Source organism: Phocoena sinus, chromosome 14 (assembly GCF_008692025.1).
Source record: "Phocoena sinus isolate mPhoSin1 chromosome 14, mPhoSin1.pri, whole genome shotgun sequence".
In the NCBI taxonomy this organism is placed as follows: Eukaryota; Metazoa; Chordata; class Mammalia; order Artiodactyla; family Phocoenidae; genus Phocoena; species Phocoena sinus.
In genome coordinates, this window is record NC_045776.1 from 81,179,067 (window position 1) to 81,188,772 (window position 9,706).

A 9,706-nucleotide genomic window follows, 5' to 3' on the forward strand; every position below is an offset into this window, starting at 1 on the left:
GGGCTTGGCGGAAGGAAGAGGGGAGAGCATGATGGCCAAAGGAGTATACTAACTGAGTGCCACCTTACCTACCCTTCCCAGAAATCCTGCCCAGACCTACACTTTTGTCTTCTTGGCCTCTAGCTACAAGGGAGCCTGGAAAGAGGAAAGTTTTGAGTGTGTTGTTAGTCAGATTGTTTGTAATGTGCTACTAAGGACAAAGGGAACGCTATATAGGAACAGAACTAAGTTTCAAATTGTATTAAAACTGGAGCTTTGCAGTGATACTTGATTGACTAGAGAATTTCCATTTTGGCTTTATGGGTTAATATGTAATTTAAATGTATGAGTTAAATACTGTTGGGCATCTGTTCACAGAAGATCTGAATTATGGACTAAGTAAGTACCACATTTCACATACCCAAGAATGTGGGTATGTTAAAACATACTCCATAGATAGGTAAAAGGATAGTCTTGAAGCCAAAAGAGTGCTATTGTTGGGTTGTTTGTGTTTTTGTTTTATAAATAAAATTCTTATCTAAAATCAGATTCTGGGTGTTTGGGTTGGAACTTCTGTTATAGACTCAGAGACATGTCAAAAAGAAAGAAAGCTACAGTGATTCATATCAAGATTAAAGATTTGTTTCTAACAGATGTGTTGTGTTTTTTTTAATTGTGGAATCTTTGTGATAAAAACCAACTCCTGTGGTGCCTGTTCCATTAGTACCAGCAGGGAGAGCACAGACAATAAACGCTAAAAACCTGGCTTCTAAATCATTTCCCATTAGTGCTATATGATGATAAGTGTTTTGTTTTTTAATGTACCAGAGAGAACGGTTTCCAAAGGATTTAGAATAAATTATACATGAAGTATAGCATAATGGGTTCAAAAATACATCTTTAAGCAATGTAATGTCAACATTAAAAGAATATTATTACAAGGTACAACCTTTTTTTTTTTTTTTTTTTTTCCGGTATGCGGGCCTCTCACTGTTGTGGCCTCTCCCGTTGCGGAGCACAGGCTCAGCGGCCATGGCTCACGGGCCCAGCCGCTCCGCGGCATGTGGGATCTTCCCAGACTGGGGCACAAACCCGTGTCCCCTGCATCGGCAGGCGGACTCTCAATCACTGCGCCACCAGGGAGGCCCACAAGATACAACTTTTTAGGGAAGGCAGTTTAGTAATAATTATCAGATTTTGTTTGTTTGTCTTTTTAAAATTGTATCAGATTTTTTGTTTTTTTTGCTGTACACGGGCCTCTCACTGTTGTGGCCTCTCCCGTTGCGGAGCACAGGCTTGGGACGCGCAGGCTCAGCGGCCATGGCTCACGGGCCTAGCCGCTCCACGGCATATGGTATCTTCCCGGACCGGGGCACGAACCCGCGTCCCCTGCATTGGCAGGCGGACTCTCAACCACTGCGCCACCAGGGAAGCCCTGTATCAGATTTTTGAATGTTCATTCTTTTTGGTTCAGCAACTCATCTTATCCAATTTTTTTTTGTTTTTTGTTTTTTTATTTGTTTGTGTTAGGTCTTCATTTCTGTGCGTGGGCTTTCTCTAGTTGCGGCGAGCGGGGGCCACTCTTCATCGCCGTGCGCGGGCCTCTCACTGTCGCGGCCTCTCTTGTTGTGGAGTACAAGCTCCAGACGCGCAGCTCAGTAGTTGTGGCTCACAGGCCTAGTTGCTCTGCGGCATGTGGGATCTTCCCAGACCAACCAGGGCTCGAACCCGTGTCCCCTGCATTGGCAGGCAGACTCTCAACCACAGCGCCACCAGGGAAGCCCCCAGCAACTCATCTTGAAGTATTGTTGAATGCTGAAACACACACACACACACACACACACACACACATACACGCACACCTGGAAATAATTCAGACATCTTTTAATAGAGAATTGGATAAGTGAATAATCATGGTGCATCCATAAAATGAAATATGCAGCCCTTAAAAATAATAAGGGGCTCTATCTGTTCCCTCATGGAAAGATGCCTTAGGGTATACATCGAGTTTAAAAAAAAAAGGTTGAGGGTAGTATTATAGTATGATTCCATCCTTGTTTATTTAATTGTATGTACTCCAAAAAAAGTAGGGGAATACATACACCGAACTGTTAAGAGTGATTATTTTGCACCAGGGGCAATTACAAAGACTTGTACATCCTAAGTCATATATACTACAATTCAGTAAGAAATGTGTTACCTTAATAACCAGGAGGGAAAATCTAGTTTTTAAAAAGAACATTGAGGACTTTCCTGGTGGCGCAGTGGTTGAGAGTCTGCCTGCCGATGCAGGGGACACGGGTTCGTGCCCCGGTCCTGGAAGATCCTACATGCTGTTGAGCGGCTGGGCACATGAGCCATGGCTGCTGAGCCTGCGTGTCCGGAGCCTGTGCTCCTCAACGGGAGAGGCCACAACAGTGAGAGGCCCGCGTACCAAAAAAAAAAAACAACAAAAAAAAACATTGATAGGAAGTCAAATATTAGAAAAAATATATTAGCCAAAAACCATGCTGAGGACAACAGTCACCTGGTTCTTTTCTTAAGCATCCTGTTTACATTTATTAATTTTTAAAATATGCCACCAGTTATTGTCATATGCATAGAAAAATTACAGTACATGGAAATGCTTGAACAAGATATATGAGAATTGTTTTATTCTACATTTTCCTTTCCTCCAAAATTATTAGTACTGAAGAACTTAATAAAAAGTTTGGAGTTGTGTCCAGAAAGGGATGTAATACTATTATACTAAAAGCCATTTGGTTTGTTTTTCCCTTCATTTTGTTTATAGAAGTTTGGAAGACCATTCCATTAGGAGAGTGTAATTTTAGGGCCACATCTGTTCTGTGTTGATTTTGAGATAAATCACCAATCACAATTTTCCACTTCAACACTGCAGCTCCAGTTTACAGGTGATCTGACAGCTTGCTAAATGCTTTGCCTTTTTAAATCCTGTTTAACCCTTTCAAGAATCTTTGTGGCAGATACAGGTACTATCCCCCTTTTTAGATGAAGACACTGACGCCTACAGGAATTAAATAACTTGCCCAAACTCAAGCACCTGGAAGTTGGCAGAAATGGAAACCTAAGTCTTTCCAAACCCAGGGCTGGCCCTCTCAGCCATTATAAGATGGTCACTTGGCTACACTGCAACTTTTAGTAGAACATTCAGGCAACAAAAGCAGGAGATTGAGGATATACAAGAAATGTAAAGGGCAACTATGCTCTCCAGGACCTTAGCCATCTGATGAGAAATGTGTATATCAAGATAGGAGAGACGAAAAAAAAAAAAAAAAAGATAGGAGAGACGAAACACTGAAAGATTGACATGACTGCTCAGTTCTGCCCAGAGAAAGAGCAGGCTGTTATTGCTGAGGTCGCTTGGGGAAGACTTAATGAAGATGGCACTCAAATTAACTGAGCTCAGAACAGGTGAACCAAATTGGGTAGGCTAAATGAGAAAGAAGTATATTGGGCAGCTTTGTGACATGATCAGGCCTGGCATGAAGGAAACGTTAGGGCAAAGAATGTGATGGGGACAAAGCTGCCCTAGCAGGTAATAATGAAGGACCCACGTTTTTGAGAGCCAGGGTCAGGGTTAGACCTTTTTTTTTTGGCTGTGTTGGGTCTTGGTTGCTGTGCACAGGCTTTCTCTAATTGCAGAGAGTGGGGGCTACTCTTCATTGTGGCACGCAGGCATCTCATCATGGTGGCTTCTCTTATTGCAGAGCACAGGCTCTAGGCACGCGGGCTTCAATAGTTGTGGCACGTGGGCTCAGTAGTTGTGGCTCACGGGCTCTAGAGCGCAGGCTCAGTAGTTGTGGCGCATGGGCTTAGTTGCTCCACAGCATGTGGGATCTTCCCGGACCAGGGCTCGAACCCGTGTCCCCTGCATTGGCAGGCAGATTCTTAACCACTGTGCCATCAGGGAAGTCCCCAGGGTTAGAACTTTAAACTGTATTCTATTAGTGGGACAAAGGACATGACAGATTCTCCACACAAGGGCACCATTCTGCTTTTACCTACCATTATGAGAATGATTTGCCTGAACATCACTTTTCCTGCCCCAGTTTTCCCCAAGCCATTCCAGAGTTTCTGTGCTTAACTCTCAAGAACTTTTTTTTAAACAGTCTTCTTGAGATGTAATTCATGTATCATATAATTCACCCATTTATAGTATACAATTCAATGGTTTGTAGCATATTACATTGTCATTTTTCCATTTTAACCATTTTAAGTGTACAATTCAGTGGCATTAAATTCATAATGTTATGCAACCACCACCACTATTTCCAAACCTTTTTTATAATCCCAAATAGAAACTCTGTACCCATTAAACAGTAACTCCTCATTCCTCTTCCCCCAGCCCCTTGTAACCTCTAATCTACTCTCTGTCTCTGGATTTGCTTATTTATGTGTCTCATATAAGGGGAAATCATACAATATTTGTCCTTTTATGACTGGCATCTTTTACTTAGCATCATGTTTTGGGGGTTCATCCATGTTGTAACATTCCTTTTTGTGGCTGAATAATATTCCATTGTATAGATATACTCTATTTTGTTTATCCGTTCATCTGCTGATGGGTTGTTTCTACGTTTTGGCCCTTGTGAATAATGCTTTAATGAACATCAGTGTACAAGTATCTGTTTGAGTTCTTGTTTCTTACAGTGCTTTAAAAAAAAATCAGTCATCTGCCACTTCATCACAAGTTCTCTGAAGACTTCCCCCGAACCAGTCATTATCTTGTGTGTTCTTATATTACTATTTAACTTTTTCTTAACATGGTCATGGGCCATGCCTATCATTATTGTAGCCCCAATGCCTGAAACGAGGTGAGGAGGCATTCAAATATGAAGATTACATTTACATTTTCAAGCGGATGGTGAAAGGATAAAGTCAGGACTTTTATGAAATGTAGTTAATTACAGTGCACCAGATGGATTGGAGGGTAGAGAGATGGGAGGGAGAGACACCAGGAAGCAAGAAGCTTTATTAGTGGTTCCCATGTAAGGGCTTAGTGGGTGTTACTGGGAATGTAAAAATAAGGGGAGATTTGCGGGAGATTCTACTGCATTCGAATTAGCAGCTGAAGGTTAGGTTGAGGTTTTTTGTTGTTTTGTTTTGTTTTTATTAAATTCACCTGTTTCTTCTACTGCCAGGGAATTCCCCAAGGTTGAGGTTTTTTTTTGTTGTTGTTGTTGTTGTTGTTTGTTTGTTTTTTTGGATTTTTTTGTTGTTTGTTTTAGTTTTGAGTCTAGTTGGCTTGGACAATAGCAGTTCCTTTGATGAAAATAGGTTGGGTGATGACATAATTTGTCATCCAAACTCTTGAGCATAAAAGAGCGTGCTATAATTAATTCTGGAACAGCAGACATAAACTGGAATTGTCCCGAGCAAACTTCTAGAAATCAATAATTGGAAGTCCTTTGGAAGGGGTGTGGGAGATGAGTTTAATTCTGAGCACTTTGAGTGTGAGGGGGCAGCTGATGGCCGGGGTGATATCCAGCAGCAAACAAAAGTATACGTGAAAGCAATAGAAATAAAGACTTGAGAGACAGGAGGTCTTTAGCGGAATTAGGAGCTAGAATTTGATCCCTGAGACAAGTCAGCAGTTAGGAATCAGGAAGAAGGAAGGACTCAGCAAAGAATCAGTCTAAGAGGTTAATCGGAATAAAGGGTGGATCAATAAAACATGCGAGTCCTAGAGAGGAATTTCTTGGAGGGAGTTGTTAATAGTATTAAAATCTCCAGAAAACTTTATTTTATGGCAGTTGAACTCTAACTCAGCAAGCCTTGTTGGTTTTGCATTTGTGTGTGAATTAGTTGCTCTGTCCTTACTTGTCTGACCATCTCATAAACAAAGTGCCAATCTGGACACCTTAGAACCCTAGAATATATTGCTTTGCCAGCCACTTTTACTGAAAAGAGGGAAAATCATTTGGAAAGATGGCTATATTTATTCCCTCCAGTTGTCCAGGCAAATTCTTTGTCCTAAAGTTACTTTTCCACTGAAAGGAAGGCTATCACTGCCAGGAGACACTTAAGGGATATTAAGTAATGTTTCCCTTAGAGCAATTTACAAGTGTTATGTTTTTCCCCTTGTACAAAAGACAGATCTAAGAAAAATGTCTAATGGAGCTGGGAGAGATTTTCATTCTTAGGAGGCTGTTGGAGATTTAGAAATGAACTTAAGTGGAGCAAAACATTTACATTTATAAATTGTTCCTCTAAATGTATCTGATTCAACACTCCATGGAATTCACATCATTCTGCATCTAAGTGGCTTGTCTAAATGTTCATGGCCAGCTGTGTGTCTGAAAGGACCCCTCCAGTTACAAAATTATCATTTTAGAAGATGATGATTCCATGAGAAAGAGGAGGCTTTGTCCCCTTGGATTTATCTCTTGTGTGTCCCATGTTAGTTTAATATTACATGTGTCCTTTGTATAATATGAAAATCAGTATGATCTGACTTACATGAGGTTAATGGAACTTAACCATGGAATCCATCCTATTTTGGAGTAATTTGTTTTAAAGAGGATTTTTAAAAAATTTCCAGAGGAGGTGGTCTCTCCTTTGCTTCTTTTTCTCTATAAATATTTTGCTTCATGCATTCTTTGTATGGTTTATCAACTCCACAGATGTCTTTTAGCACTATTTCTTTATAGAAATTATCAATGTTTCTCCTGCCATTTAGCTAGTGATATATTCTCCTTCATTCCCATCAGGATATAAACATGTTATTTCTTCCATCTTAAAAAAAAAATCTTTATTCTGTTTCCCCCACCTGCTGTCACTCATTTCCTCCTTCCCTTTATAACAGGCCTTCTCAACCTTGGCACTTGGACATTTTGGACTTGATTGCCTCCTCCAATCTGCTCTTAACGCATCAGACAGAACAATCCTCTTAAAAAGCAAGTCAGATCATGTTACTTTTCTGCTCAAGACTCTCCATTGGCATCCATGAACTTGTTTCCTACTCCTCTCCCCGCTTGCTCAGCTCCAGCCCACTTACCTCCTTACTCTTCCTGTAACATGCCAAGCTCACTCCTGCTTCAGACCTCTAAGCTTGCTCTTTCCTTTGCTTGGGATCCTCTCCCTGTAGATTTCTACATGGCTCCCACTTTCCTTCCCTCAGGTCTTTACTCATATGTCACCTAATCAGTGCAGCCTTCTCTGATTTTGATTAAAAATGGCAGCCCCTGCACCAACACTCCCTTTCTTTCTTCTTTACCTTTTAAGCACCTTTAAAAAACACTTATGGAAAATTTAAATGTACATACAAGTTGAAAGAATAGCATAATGAACTCCCATGTACCTGCCACTTAATTTCAGTTGATATCAACATTTTGCTAATTTTGTTTCATCTATCTCCCTCCACTCCCAGGAATATTTTAAAGTAAACCCTATACATTTTTTCTTCCATAAATACTTTAGTATGTTTTATTACCTTCTCATAATACTATTTGTATTACTTAGTTACTGTTTATCTTTCCTCATTATAATGTCAGCTCCATAAGAACATGGGCTTTTAAAAAAAAAAATACATTTATTTACTTATTATTTGGCTGCGTTGGGTCTTCGTTGCTGCGCGAGGACCCCCTCCAGTTGCGGCGAGCGGGGGCCACTCCTCGTTGCGGTGCGCGGGCCTCTCCTTGGGGTGGCTCCTCTTGCTGCGGAGCACAGGCTCCAGGCGCATGGGCTTCAGTAGTTGTGGCGCACGGGCTCTAGAGCGCAGGCCCAGCAGCTGTGGCACACGGACTTAGTTGCTCCGCAGCACGTGGGATCTTCCCAGACCAGGGCTCGAACCCGTGTCCCAGCGGACTCCCAACCACTGCGACACCAGGGAAGTCCCAGAACATGGGCTTTTGTTTTTGTTCCCACCCTCACCACCAAGCAATCACAAATCTTTCTGTTGCTTTCAGTTTATTTTTTCTGGATATTTCATATACATGGAGTCAGGGATTATGTGATTTTTTTTTTCTTCTGGTCTGATTTCTTTCACCTACGATGACTTTATATTTAGCATAATATTTTTGAGATTCATGTTGTTCTCAGTAGTTTGTTCTTTTCGTTTTTAATTTTTTGCTGAATAGGATTACATTGTATGAATATACCATATTTGGTGATATAGTCATCAGCTGGTGAACATTTCACTTGTTTCCACTTTTTGCTATTATTAGATGTGGTTTTAATTATGAAATATTTCAAATGTAGAAAAAAGTATAATAGCAAGCATTTATATAATGTTTACTGTGTGTCAGCCATTGTTGCAAGTGTGTTAGATACAATGGTGTATCTAGTGTGTTTGACACCCAGAGAAGGTCAATTTTGACACCCCCCCTTCTTTCTTCTTTTTTATTAAGTTTAATTTTTTCAAGCAGTTTTAGGTTCAGAGCAAAACTGAGGGCAACTAACAGAGAGTTCCTATATACCCCTGCCCTCACACGTGCACAGCCTGCCCCACTATCAGCATCTCACATTCAGGGTGCATTTGTTACAACTGATGAACCTACCATTGTCACCCAAAGTCCATAGTTTACCTTAGATTTCTCTCGGTGATGTACATTTTATGAGTTTTGACAAGTGTATGACATGTATCTACCATCATAGTGTCGTATAGAATAGTTTCACTGTCCTAAAAATGCCCTTTGCTCCACCTCTTCTTTCCTCCCCTCTATCCCTGGCAACCACTGATGTTTCTACTGTCCCCAGTTTTATCTTTTCCAGAATGTCATATAGTTGGAATCATACAGAATGTAACCTTTTCAGATTGGCTACTTTCACTTAGTAATATGCATTTAAGTTTCCTCCCTGTCTTTTCATGGCTGTGCTCCAATAATTGACAAATCTGTTTACACTGTGTATGGAACATGAATACGCAAAGATGATCAGCTTGGCAGTCACTGACAAGTTTTCAGAATTTAAAGGTCAAGACCAGAAACTGTATATTATTCATTTCTTTGCTAATCCAACATGTAGGGTAACAGTTTTTAAAAATACATTAATATAATTAAAAAGTATTAATCCGTTAACTTTTTGTCCTGTAATATTGGTTTTATTTTTTCATTAAAAATTTTACTGACATCATTATTTAGATGAAGTTTAATAAAATAATATTTTCACTGTTTCTTTTCGGGCCATTATTATTAGTCATTCATTTCAGGACTCTTACTGAAAGTTAAAGCGAGGGAGTGGTCAAGAGAATGAGACAAGCCACAGACTTGGAGCAAATATTTTCAAAATATTCTCTGATAAAATTTGATAAAGGACTGCTATCCGAAATACACAAAGAACCCTTAAAATTGAACAATAAGAACACGAACACCCTGGGAATTTCCTGGCCATCCAATGGTTAGGACTCCGCGCTCTCATTGCGGAGTGCCCAGGTTCGATCACTGGTCGGGGAACTAAAATCCCACAAGTCGTGCCCTGCGGCCAAAAAGAAAGAAAGAAAGAAAAAAAAAAAGAACACGAACACCCGGACTAAAAAATGGACAAAAGAACTGCACAGATAACTCACCAAAGAAGATACCCAGATGGCAAATAGGCGTATGAGAAGATGCTCAATTTCATACGTCATTAGGGAATGGCAAATAAAAATCACAAGATAACACTACACTCATATTAGGACGGCTAAAACTCAACCTAGTCTTTATTTCTGAGCTAGTGAGTAATTTCCCATGGTAAAAATACGTCCTTTTGCACCCAAAGAGGGAAGCCG